The following is a 12471-nucleotide window of genomic DNA, read 5'->3' as shown; positions in this document are numbered from 1 at the left end:
AAACGTTCCCACCCAAGATCTATGCCACTTGTGGGTATATGAGTAATAGCAAGAAGGGGTGCTTCAGGGGAGTGGACTGGGCCAGAGGAGACGGAAATTCACAAGTTCTTTGTACAAGCATTTTTAGAACCTGGGGGTCTTTTTCCTGCCCCAGGAGCTCAATTTATCGAGCTGAGTCAAATTACTGTACATCCTGACAGAGTCCTCGCTGCCATTGATCAGCCCTGAAACGCTCCTCTGCATTGCACCACCATTTCAAGAAAGAGCATCTTCTCAGAAATATATGTGATCCAGAGTGACCCCTGGGCTGCATCCTGCCCACTCGGAGAGAGAGGCATTCTGGGAGATTGGAAATCGATGGGCAAGAGACACACCTGAGTGCCGAGGGTGGTTCCTACCTGGGATGCTCTCCATCAGCGCATATCTGGCTAAGCGAGCCAGACTCTGGCATCAGTATGCCAGAGGAAGATTCTCAGTACCCAGCAGAGCTTGGTCACGTTCTTTTGATTTTAAGATTGAGAATGTTAACTTCTCAGCATTAGTTTGGCTTTTGTAAACATTGTGTAGACTTTGGCCATTGTTTGATGTATGTTGAACATTGCCACTTACTGCTGTTTAATGCTGTAGGGTATGTGCAGGGTGTGTGTGTGTGTGTCCAAATTAGCTGAATATTTCTTTGAAAAAAAGACTATGTCTTATCACTTTTAAAATCACTAGTCCCAAGAATGGGGCCTTGTTCTTGTTAAAAGTTCAGCAAATGTTTCCTAAAATTGGGTTGGGCTTTTAAATTAATTTTTATTATAAATGAAATGCAAACCAATTGCAAATTTTTTTAACATCCAGAGAAGTATAAAATAAAAAGTTCCCCATTTCGTCTTACTCGGTGCCCAAATGTCCCCTAGAGAAAATCTCTGCTGGAAATCCCTTTAGTGTATATCTATCTGTATATTTTCTTTATATACACAAACTTGCATCAGCATATGTGACTGCTCATTTTTGTATTTTTTAAGTAAAGAGAATCTTACTACATATACCATTTCTCAATTTGTTTTATTCTCTTAATATTCGAATTGAAGTTGGATGGAATGCCTATCAAATTTCAAAAGAAGAGAGGATAAGTCACTACACACTTCCAGTGAAGTTGAAAATGGTCAGTGTTGATGCTGTAAAGAAAAAGCAAGAAACCAAAACCCAAACTATAAAGCAAAACAGAGAGGAAACAGGCCAGAGAAGAGGCTGTACCAGGGCTGAGTGGGGTGAACACGAGATGAAGAATCTATGGTCATGTATGAGCCTTTGGTGGAAGTTGACAAAAAGGACAATAATGGTGTGGCAGCTGTTCTCCAAAGGTGGCCCCCAGTGAACCGTGCCTCCTGGCTCTCACATACTCCCGTAGTCCATTCCACATGGAAGCTGAGCTGGCCCGCACTCATATTAACCTGTAGAATGCGAAGGAAGTAATGCAATGTTGTTCCAGGCCCTGCTTTAAGAAGACTGGCAGCCTCTGCCTCTTCCACTTTGAAATGTTCACTCTTGGGACCCCAGAGCCACCATGTAAGCAGTCCAGCTGCTCAGCTGGAGAGACCACTTGGAGAGGCCACATGGAAAGGAATAGCCCTGAGACCACATGGAGAAGGGGAGGGCCATCTCGTGTCCCTGTCTTCAGATGGGTCCATCCCCAGCCACCTTTTAAATGCAACTGCTGGAGAGACCCTCAGTGAGACCAGCATAAGGACCACCCAGCTGAGCCCTGTCAACCCTCAAATTGAGAAATAATAAAAAATACTGTTCTTTTCAGGCACTATATTGTGGGGTAGGTTGTGACACAGCAATACAGAATTAAGCACATAGGTAATGGCTTGAATATATGTCCATTCCAGACCCGGGTACGTTCTCAGGATGTAAGGAAACTTGCAGGGAAAGGCCACCCCAATGTAAGGCTCTTGCACATCTCCTGGGTCGTGAAGGGCTCATCGCCATGATCAACATCTTACATTTTTAACTAAACTTGGTTTTGGAATTCCTTGGACAGAATAGGAAAAGGAAGGCTCCAGTTTTACTGGAGTTACTGGATAGTTATGAGGTTACTATCGTAAAACTCTGGCCAGTGTCCATCTTAAAAAGGCTTATGTCTTCTTAAATGGAGGTATATTCTCTAGGGAGACAAGTAACAAATCTCAGTCCAAGACTGTTTGGTAATTATATATCAAAAAATGAAAAAGAAAAAGAAGAAGAAAAGTATCAAGACAATCCAGAATGTCTCCGTGTGTTCTGAAGAAGACAATAACTTTCAAGCAGTTTATTTGTTTAGCCCCTTAGGATATTGGTTGACATAATTAGTTAATTCCTGAGAAGGGTTATGTGTGTGTTCTTTATTAATTGATATTTTCCTTTAACAAGGAACATAAGAACCAGAAAAAATTGTCATTATCAGAGAGTAATGGGTTTTCTTTTGAGAAGCCCACGTGTTTAACGAGGATAGCGTCTTTCATCCTGCAGCATTCCAAAGGTATTTAGAAGCTTTATGGGGCTTGAAATGGAGCCACCTCTGGCATGAAACCCGGGAACACCTCTCACCATTTGAGGACAGGATGTGTGGAATGCCAACCGAAACTACCCAGAGCACGTAATTACCAGTTGGAATTATCAATTACTAACTGGAACGGGTCCAGGCCCCAGGCTCAACTCTTGTGACAAACATCAAGGGCTCTTTAAAGACCACACATGGTTTGACATCTTTGTTTCGGCTTCTTCACCACCTGGGACCCCAGAGCAGAGAGTATATTAAATAGATTAAGTCTCCCCCGATGGCCGATGTCGAGTTCCGACTCATAAAAGAGAGCCCTCAGAATTAGGCATGTGAACTGCAGTCGACCCTGCTGATCATCTGGTTTTGGGTGCAAGCAATGAGCTTTGCAGAGCAGCCCTGGTGCAGCCTCTTGTATCTGTTCCAGGCCAAGAAGCCACCATATGAAGCCAGCCGGGTGCCTGAAATTCTCCACTATTGTCTACATTCAGAGGGATGTAGGGATGCTGAAGGCTGAATCCAACAGATACGAAATATAAACACGAACTATGCATGTGCGTAACTTACACGGGTGGCTTGTGTGTGAATGTGCCTCTGAGTGTGATCAGGAGGGCCGTGAGTTGGGGATTTATTTGTAAGTTCATATATTAGCTGGGCATGTGTGGTTTTGAGTTTGCTTGTTTGTTCTTTTTGTTTCACTTATTTATTCAACAAATAGCTGTTGCCAGACAGCAGCACGAAGCAGAGCAAAATAAACAAGACTTGGGTCTCTGAAGCCTACAGTCAACTAATAGGCGAGGAAAGGAATCAGCCAATTAGGATTCAGTGTAGCAAAAGTGTAAAGCAGTTGGCTGCAAGTGATTGACTAGTGGGAACGCCTCTGTCCATCTGAGTGCATGTAAGAGTGTGTAACTGTGCATTATGGTGTGTTTGGAAAGTAACAGAAGTTAGCCAAGTGGCTTCAGCAAATTTTGGCCATTGGAACACTTTATGGTGAAGTTAGAGTCATCAATGGACCCTCGGAGATGTGCACAGGTATTGGAAGGTGGAGGCCTGCACGGAACCCTGAAATAAAAATATCCGGTCACTGTAACTCCAGCCCATCCCTTCCAGCAGCTAAATCAGCATGGACTGGACTTCACGTCCCAAACAGAAGGAACAGCATATTTGTTATTGGGAGACGGACTGCGGTTCGTAAAGGGATCAAGTGTTGTGCATGTATGTGTCTCCTTGTCCGGTTCTTGAATGACTTTCTAGGTCTCAAGCTAGCTCTAAACCCTCTGAAAAACTCGGGAATATGAGTTTTTTACAGTCCTTTTTTGCTAGGTTGGTATGCCTCATTCTTGTTTGGGTTAAGCAGACCATGTGGAAAGAGAAGAAAAGAGAAAAGAAGGGAAGAGAAACTCAGACTTACTCCACACCGCCTGCTCTCAGGCACTAAACTGAGTGATTTTACATGTGTTGTCTCTTCTCAACCTCCTGGAAAGCTTCCCGGGGAGGTGTCAGGATGCCCATTAATAGTGGAAGAAACTGAGGCTAAGGTGGGTAAGTCACATTCGGTACGTTTCTATTTCAGCTTCCTTTCTCTCCTCGTCATGGTCTAGGTCCTCATCACCTGGTTTCACATCGTAACCTCTAAAGTTCAGAGCCTTTCTCAACTGGAGCCCTCATCTGAACCTCAGAACACAGGAAAGGATTTGAGTGACTATTTTCCCAACTCTTCCCAGGATGGTACATAACTAGAATCATTCTGGATGCAGAAAAGAGAAGTCTTTCTGTCACATGAAATGGATGGCTTGGAGCATAATTCTCTTGCAAAACCCCGGCTCTTCCAGAGCTTTCTGGAGTGAACTTCCTAAAGTACTGCTTCATAAAAGCCCACCTCCTTCTGAAGAACCTTCTGTGGCTCACCACTGACTTCCTTTGGCTATTTCCTTGTCATTCTTTGAGTGTCTTCTTACCACCACCTTTTCAGAGATCCCTTCCTGAAGTAGATGTCCGTGCCCCCATCAATCTCTGCATCCTAGTTACTTCCTTCCCAGTGACTATTACAAACAACACTTGAAGCATTTAACTGTTTCCTTGTTTTATGGTCTGTCTCCTCTCATTGGTAGGTAAACTCCCTGAGGGGCAGAGTTAGTCTTTCTTGTTTACTCCTGGATCACCAGCATTTAAATCACAGGTACCTAATATGTTCTCAATAAATATTGGTGGGGTTGATTAATTACCAATTAATCCTAGGATTTATGAAATCCTGGTAAGAATCTTCAATATACAAAATTAAATAGTTACTTGCAACACACAAACACACACACACAAACCACACATCCCAGAAACATCTGTTTCTTGGGTTTTCCCTCCTTTTCATCAACTTCCTGAACTTAGTACATCCAGAAACTGCTCTTCCCAAAAGGCAGGATCATAAATATTCAGCCCAGTTTATCTCTGCCTGCTGAGACCATGTTGGCCTGAAGGCCCCCACACAGTGTTGCGGGAAGCTCAGCTATCTCCTGGATGAATGTCAGGAAGCCCACAGCTGGGGGGTGGGAAGGAGGGAGCGGAAAAGGAAACAGTCCTCCGTTCATGCCACTGAAAGAATGATGGGTGCAACTCCAGGTATTGATAACATCTGCTTGGCTAATACAATTGACAGAGTTTGTGGCAGTCAGTCTGGGCTCCAGCAGGAGGTGTGGATTGGAACATTGGGAAGGGCATGCACAGGCACTTCTGGAGGGAACAGGCTGTTGGGACAGAGTGGTTTTCCAAGGCAGTGGGGCCTGCCCAGACACGCAGCTCCCCACACCACCTTCAGGCATGTGGAACAGCCTGCTTGTGATGAAATTGGACCTTGAGAGCCTTGAGGAATCAGAGAGGTGCTCTCTGGGCCAGTTGTCATGTGGCTGTTTGATTTCACGTTCCTTGTTCAGCTTGTGGGGGTTTCACACAGTGCCACGATGACTATTAGCACATCCATTCGTGAATGCCTAAAAAATTAGAATGTCTGTAGAATGCATATTTTTATTCACACGCTGTGCATGTATATCTATGCATTTCCTCTCTGAATCGAGCCCTAATGATATTCTAACAATAGCTAATGTTTTTGAAAGCTGTGGCTGACATGGGGCAAAAGAACTTATGGGTAGAGTTGCCAGATTTAGCAAATATAAATACTGGACACCAACTAAGTATGTCTCCAATCCTGCATGGATCCTAGTTATGCTAAATAATTTTTCTTTTTTTTATCTGAAATTAGAATGTAACTGGCATCCTACATTTTATCTGGCAAAATTATTTACGGGTATATTAGTTGCCTGTGGCTGCTATAACAAATAACCACAAACTCGGTGGCTTCAAACAACAGAAATTTCTTCTCTCACAGTTTTAGAGGCTAGATGTCTGAAATCAAGGTGTTGGCCACGCCCCCACTGAAACTTGGGGTGGATTCCTTCTTACCTCTTGCTAGCTTCCGGTGGTGGCCAGCAATCCTTGGTTTGTAGGTGCCTCACTCCAGTCTCTACCTCTACTCTGTGGTCTCATGGAGTCTCCCCTGTGTGTTTCTGTCTCTGTCTTCTTATAAAGACACATCATTTTAGATGAAGGGTGCACCCTACTCCGGTATGACCTCATTGTCACTGGTTACATCTGCAGTGACCCTGTTTTTTAAGGTCACGTTCTGAGCTACTGGGGGTTAGAATTTCAACATACCTTTTGAGGGGATACAATTTATCCTGTGACGTAGGTTTATGTTATTTAATTATAATTTTTTGGGTAACTTGATTCTAGTTCACTATGAAGAACCCTCTTGAACATATAAGAAACTGGGTCCCAGACAGAGTAAACCACCTGCCCAAGGCTGCAGAGCTACAAAAGAGGTTTTTGTGAGACATGAGCGCAGGGAAAGAGCCTGTGCTGGTCATCCCTACTCACTAGGGCCCATGGATATGTGAAAAGTACCCAACTCCAGGAATGAGAACTCAGCGCTGTGGTCTCTACTGAGAATAAACTCTTGTGGTGGGTCCATGGGTCAATCCGCCACCATCTTTGGCTCTGGGTCCTGAAGCTAATATGGAAAGATTTGTCCAGAGCTGTGCCATCCAACGCAGATTTCACAGCCATATGTGGCAACTGAGCACTTGAAATGTGGCTAGTAGGAAGGGAAATTGCTTAAGTGTCAAATACACACTGGATTTTGAATACTGAGTCCAAAAAAAGAAGGTAAAAGAACTCATAAATAATGTTTTAATATTGATGACATGTTGAAATGATAATAATTTGAATATATTGGGTTAAATATTGCTAAAATTAATTCCACCAATTTCTGTTTACTTTTTTTATTTCACACTTTTTAAATCTTTTTTATGTCATTTTTATTATTAATGTTTTTCTTTCGTATCTTTTAACTATTTTGTATATGGCCAGCACTGGCTTAGATCACGAAGCCTGTTTGCTTTTTTAAAAAAGTTGTTTGTCTTTTAATGATGGAACACTTCATTCAAGCATGACCTACATTATACTCAAAAAAATAGTTTTATTTATTTAATCATTTGTTTGTTTAACAAATGTTCACTGGGCACATCCCAGGCAGTATACACCGTCCTAGGGACTGGGGATTGAATGGTGAACAACAGATAATATTTCTCTTCTCCCCTCTTGGAGCTTGAATTCTTAGAGGGTGGAGCACAGAAGGTAAACAAGCAAACAAATTCAGTACAAATTTAAGTTGAATACAAAAGTTAAGTTTGATTTGTAATAAATGCCAGAAAAGAAACAAGTAGGATAATGAATTGAGAGGGCGCCATGGAGACCCTACTTTAAGGTAAGGTGACCAGGGAAGACCTCTCTAAGGAGATGGCACTTGTGCTGAGCCCTGAACTCTCTGGGGGAGGGTCTTGAGTCACTGCTCAATGTCCTCTCCCTGCCCTCCCTTGACCCCCTGCCCAGCCCAACGTGGAAAAAGCAAGTTTAATTCTGGAACCCCCAGTTCGCTCACTTCTAATGTGTGTGTGTGTGTGTGTATCACGAGGCTGGACACCTGGCTGTACTGAGGAGGCAGTATTTCTCACACAGTAGACCTGTCAACAGCAGACATTTTAATTGTTGTGTTATCATATTTCCCATTTAATGAGAAAAGGATTAATATTGAGGTTGAAAGGAGGGAAGAGAATGACTGTAGAAAAATCAACAGAGGAACAAAAAAAAGGTCCTTTCTTGTGAAACAAAATCAAGAATTGAGAAAAAATTGGGAAAGACCATGATGGAGGAAGGAAGAAAAAGGAGGAGGTGGAGGAGGCGAGGGGAGAAGGAGAAGAAATGAGAGAAGACAAGAGGGAGATGATGAGATGGGCCATCTTAGGGTTTCCTGTAAACCAAGCTTCTTTAGTTCATTTCCTCGAAAGCTGATTTATTCTTGAATTATCTGATCCCGTCTCAGAGTCTCAAAATGCCCTAGAAGTTACAGCTGCTGTGTATGATGAAAAGGCGGTAGGTGGTTTTGGGTTACACTCTGTGTAGACAGTCCACTGTCCCAGAGGAGGCATGGGCTCAGCACTGTGGAAAAAATTGCTTTCTATTTTCTCAAGGACCTAGGCATGGGGGAAATAACCAGATGGAAACTTTGCCAGGTAACCTTATTTCCACAAAGAAGAGTAGTTGTCTAGACTTGAAATGTACTAATTTACCAGTACACATTGGAGGGGGTCGGGGAGGGGTACCCCTCCACACTCCCCTTGCCCCACATTCCCACGTGGAAGCAGTGTTTGGTCCGAGTGAACTGAGCTCTTTCCTGAACTCTGGAACTGTGACTCACCCTGGCTGGTTTTGTGTGACCTTTCCAGCCCTCTATCTTATCCACTGCTGTTTCCTCTCACCTGGGAAGGGGACCAGAACCACAAAATGCAAACTCTAGGCAAGGGGCTGACGATATCAGCCTGTTATCATCTGACCAGCAGTGTGGTGTATATTTCTTCTTATTCTCCTTTTAATAAAATCAATTGATTCTTTTAATAGAGAGGAATTAAATGCAAACAGGTTTAATCCTATTATAGCGATGACACATTTTCAATCTTTAACTTCGACATGAATAGAAGGGAAGTTGGAAAGAAATACACAAAAAAATTATGCACATTTGATTGAGAGTAGGGTAAGGAATAAGAATATTTTAACCCTGAACAATTGCTCCAATAGTGAATATATATTAATTTGAATCCATAAAGAGCAATATTTATATGGGAAAATAATAATGTAATAAAGCATAATGCACTACGAAAATGTTATTTGGAGTATAAATTTGTGGTTTTGAATATGTAAAAAATATAATTGGGTCAAGTAAAACTGTAAGAAATGACTGCATTTAAAAAAATTAACTGTAAAAATACTATAAGAATATTAAAAATCGTTTTAAGAAAAAAATTACTACCCACTATCCCACCATCCTAATAGACCTATTTCCATTTTTGTCTTTTGCAAATTCCTTTCCATCTCTATCTACACGTGTATATTTACATCTTGTAATTATAGTCCAAGTCTTATTCTGTTCTTTTATATACATGTATCTTTCATCCATCTGTCTTCAGAGTCTTAATAAATATCACATCTCAGCTTACTCACCGGCTCCTCAGGGAAATATCTAAGGACCCTCACTCCCTCACTTGGTCAGCAGTCCTTTTGTAATCACAAAAGGACCACTTTCCTTAACACTGATTGGAGCATTATTACTTTTTTGTGTGTGATTCTTTGATTAATATCTGTTTGCTTCTGGGGAACCAGAAGTTCGTAATGTATCATTTTCACTCACTGTTATATCCCTAACCCATGGTAACTGCTCATTAACCATTTCTTAAATACACGGTGCATAACAGCTACATAATTTCTCATCACGTTGATGTTGCAATATTCCCGACAACATACCACTATGGTGAATACTCATTTGCTTCAGAGGAGTTTCTTGAATAAAACATAGTGTAATAAACATCTTTACGCACTTAATTTTTTAAAAAATTTAATTTGTTTCCTTAAAATAGAAATCGCCAGATCAATGTTTGTGAACACTTTATGGTGCTTACTGCATCTGACCATAGGGTATTCCAAAAGGTTGGACCCATTTATAAACAGCACGTGAATATCAAATGACAAAACCATTTTGAACTATTTATGATTATAAAATACATATATATAGAATAGCTCACTTAAAATTATTAAAAATTATAAAGAAGATACTTCACAACATTCATAAGCACATTACACAAAGATGACCACCATGAAGCTTTCCTTCCAAGCTTGGTTTTGTGTGTGTGCATTTAGAGATAGGTCCAATTTTGTAATTCTGAAACATAAGATTTGCATAGTTTAATACTCTGTTCTCCTCTCCCCATCTGTGTTACATAATGGCAATTTTCAAGTCTTCTGACCACTTAGTTTTCATGGCTGGATATAACATTATCTTATGGATGAGCTGTAATTCAGCAGTGTCCAGTTATCCAAAGATTATTTTCAGTCCTTTCCTGTAATACATATTGTAGCAATGAGTGGTTTTTGCACATACAGCAATGAGCAGTCGATTCTCACTGTTCTCAGTAGTTATGTTCTCTAAAGTCACCGTGAATACTGAAATAGTGAACACTGGACCACTGCTCCTAGGGGAAATCTAGGGTTAGGTTCCTGTGAGCCTCTGGTCACAGTTTCATTAACCAATCAACACACGACCTCATTTTATGTGTTTCTCGTTAAAGACATCTTATTCAATATATATTGTCAATTCGTTAACATTGAACTCAGTCAACAGCTGTATAACTTATGCCTATAGGAACCTTATCTAACATGTCTATTTTCTCCATAGGACACACCACAGCCTTTTGGCTCTTAGAAACACTAGACAACACCTCGGCACTGAGCGAGGAGGCCATTTTAAACAAAATCACTAACAAAAAGCACAAAAATGTGAAAAACATGGCATTATATTAAATAGACTGAGACAAGGGCACTGTTTACAGTCTGAGAGCTGAAACAAGAAGGCAGAGCATCCCCTTGTTTGACCTCAGCCAGGACCATGGGCATCAGGCAATTCAAAATTTCTGTTGCTCTCCACTTGTCCATGGATGACCACAAAAGCACCAAAAGTATTGATTTTGGAGTTACAGATAAATTTTAGCAAATAAACCCATTCACAAATACAGAATCTGTGAATGATCAGGATCCACTGTACATCTTTGGGGATGTCACATATGTCTTTGGAATAAACATGGAACGAAGTCTAACACTTGAATTCTTTGAGAGGGCTGGAAAGGAAGCTGTTGGATAGCCGTCCAACTAGACAAAAGTGAAGAAGGTCTGGTCAGGGGCATTTTATCTAGAAAAGTAGCTGTTAGAGAAGACCTTCCACCATGATTAGTTTCAGAATCCTTATTAGCCAGCTCCTTGTAGCACGGTCTGAGCTGGATTCTAGTCCCAGGTGTGCCATTTCTTATTTGAGGGACCCTGAGTTATTTCTCCACCTCTTGGAGCCTTGTTTTTCTCATATGTAAATGGGTTCATCTTAGAACTTACTCCAAAGGGTTGTTGAGAGAAATGATTGAGTAAATGTACCTAAAGCATGTGACGGGTCCCGGGTCAGATTCAATAAACCATGACAAGGGAGGGGACAATCTTTAGGGTTAACTTTCTTCAGAGTAAGAAGGAGTGGTTGGCAGTGCAGTCCTCCTGATGGCTGAATGTGTGCCAGTCAGGAAAGTCCCCACATTTTACCATTCAAGACAGACCAAGAGGATCTATAATTAAGATTTTTATTCCAAAATCCATGGTACTTTCAACCACCCAAGAAAGGACAAGAATCCATAGTTATCATAAAAGCATCAAAAGTTACCAAAAAGTCCCCATTGTGGTTCAAAGCCAGTCTCATTATCAGTTGGCTTCGACATAAACTTGGAGGTGTTAGATTTCATCTCAGACTACCAAGTGATATATTTTCTTTGCCCTCAGCAATGTGTTATCTAAAAAATCAACTGTATCTGAAAAACCAGTATTGTGATGCAGGGGAAAGATCATTGGCTTTTGAGTTGTATTGACCTGATGGGTATTTTTTTTTATGGTAAAAAAAATTTATATTTAGATTTAGCCACCTGGGCTCAGGTTAGGTGATCTAATTTTGTTGGCAACATCCAAAGCATCGTAGTCAGGAGCCAGTCGAACATACGCCTTCTTCCCTCTGTCAGGCCTGATCAGAGTGTTGACCTTGGCCGCATCAATGTCATAGAGCTTCTTTATAGCCTATTTGATCCGGTGCTTGTTGGCCTTGGCATCCACCACGAACACAAGTGTGTTATTGTCTCTTTCTTCTGTATGGCTGATTTGGCTGTTGGCAGGAAGTTGATGACGGCATCGTGGTCAAGCTTGTTTCTCCTGGGGGGTGTTGGTGTCTTCCCAGGGTATTTGGGAGCCTTCGGAGACGCAGTGTCAGGTCGTCAGAAGGTGGGCGATGTGTGGATCTTGTTTATTTATGGCCGTGCACATCTTTTATCCCTGCTTTCTTGGCCTTCAAAGCCTTTGCTCTGGCTATGACTTTGGGAGAGGCAGGCTCTTCTTTCTTCATTTTTGGCGCCATCTTTGTGAAAAGACTGTACTGACCTGAGTTTGACTTCCTAGTTCTTTCTCTTACTCTTTATTTGACTTTTAGGCCAATGACATTATTCCTCTGAGCAGTAATGGCTTTCTCATCTGGAAAATGGGCAAATGATGCATTATTTGTATTTTTGTTGTTTGTCAAGTTATTTTTAAAGGACTCAGCCTGGTAAGTGGTACCTCATAGGGACTAAATAACCATCGCTATTGTGAGATGTCTGTGCACATGGTTTGTGAATTATTAAAAGTCACTCTTACTTTGATTCTTATAAATACCCCTGTAACTTTCCTGTGTATCGGTTCACATTTCCATTTTGTTTCCCTTTATTCGA

At 41.4% G+C, this 12471-nt stretch overlaps 1 pseudogene; it reads right to left on the bottom strand.

The window, feature by feature from the left end:
* Positions 1 to 11498: 11498 nt before the first annotated feature.
* Positions 11499 to 12471, bottom strand: part of LOC100069465 (large ribosomal subunit protein uL23-like) — a 30316-nt pseudogene continuing 29343 nt past the window's right edge.

Source organism: Equus caballus, chromosome 3, assembly GCF_041296265.1.
Source record: "Equus caballus isolate H_3958 breed thoroughbred chromosome 3, TB-T2T, whole genome shotgun sequence".
Classification (NCBI taxonomy): Eukaryota; Metazoa; Chordata; class Mammalia; order Perissodactyla; family Equidae; genus Equus; species Equus caballus.
This window is presented reverse-complemented; position numbering and strand designations above follow the sequence as displayed.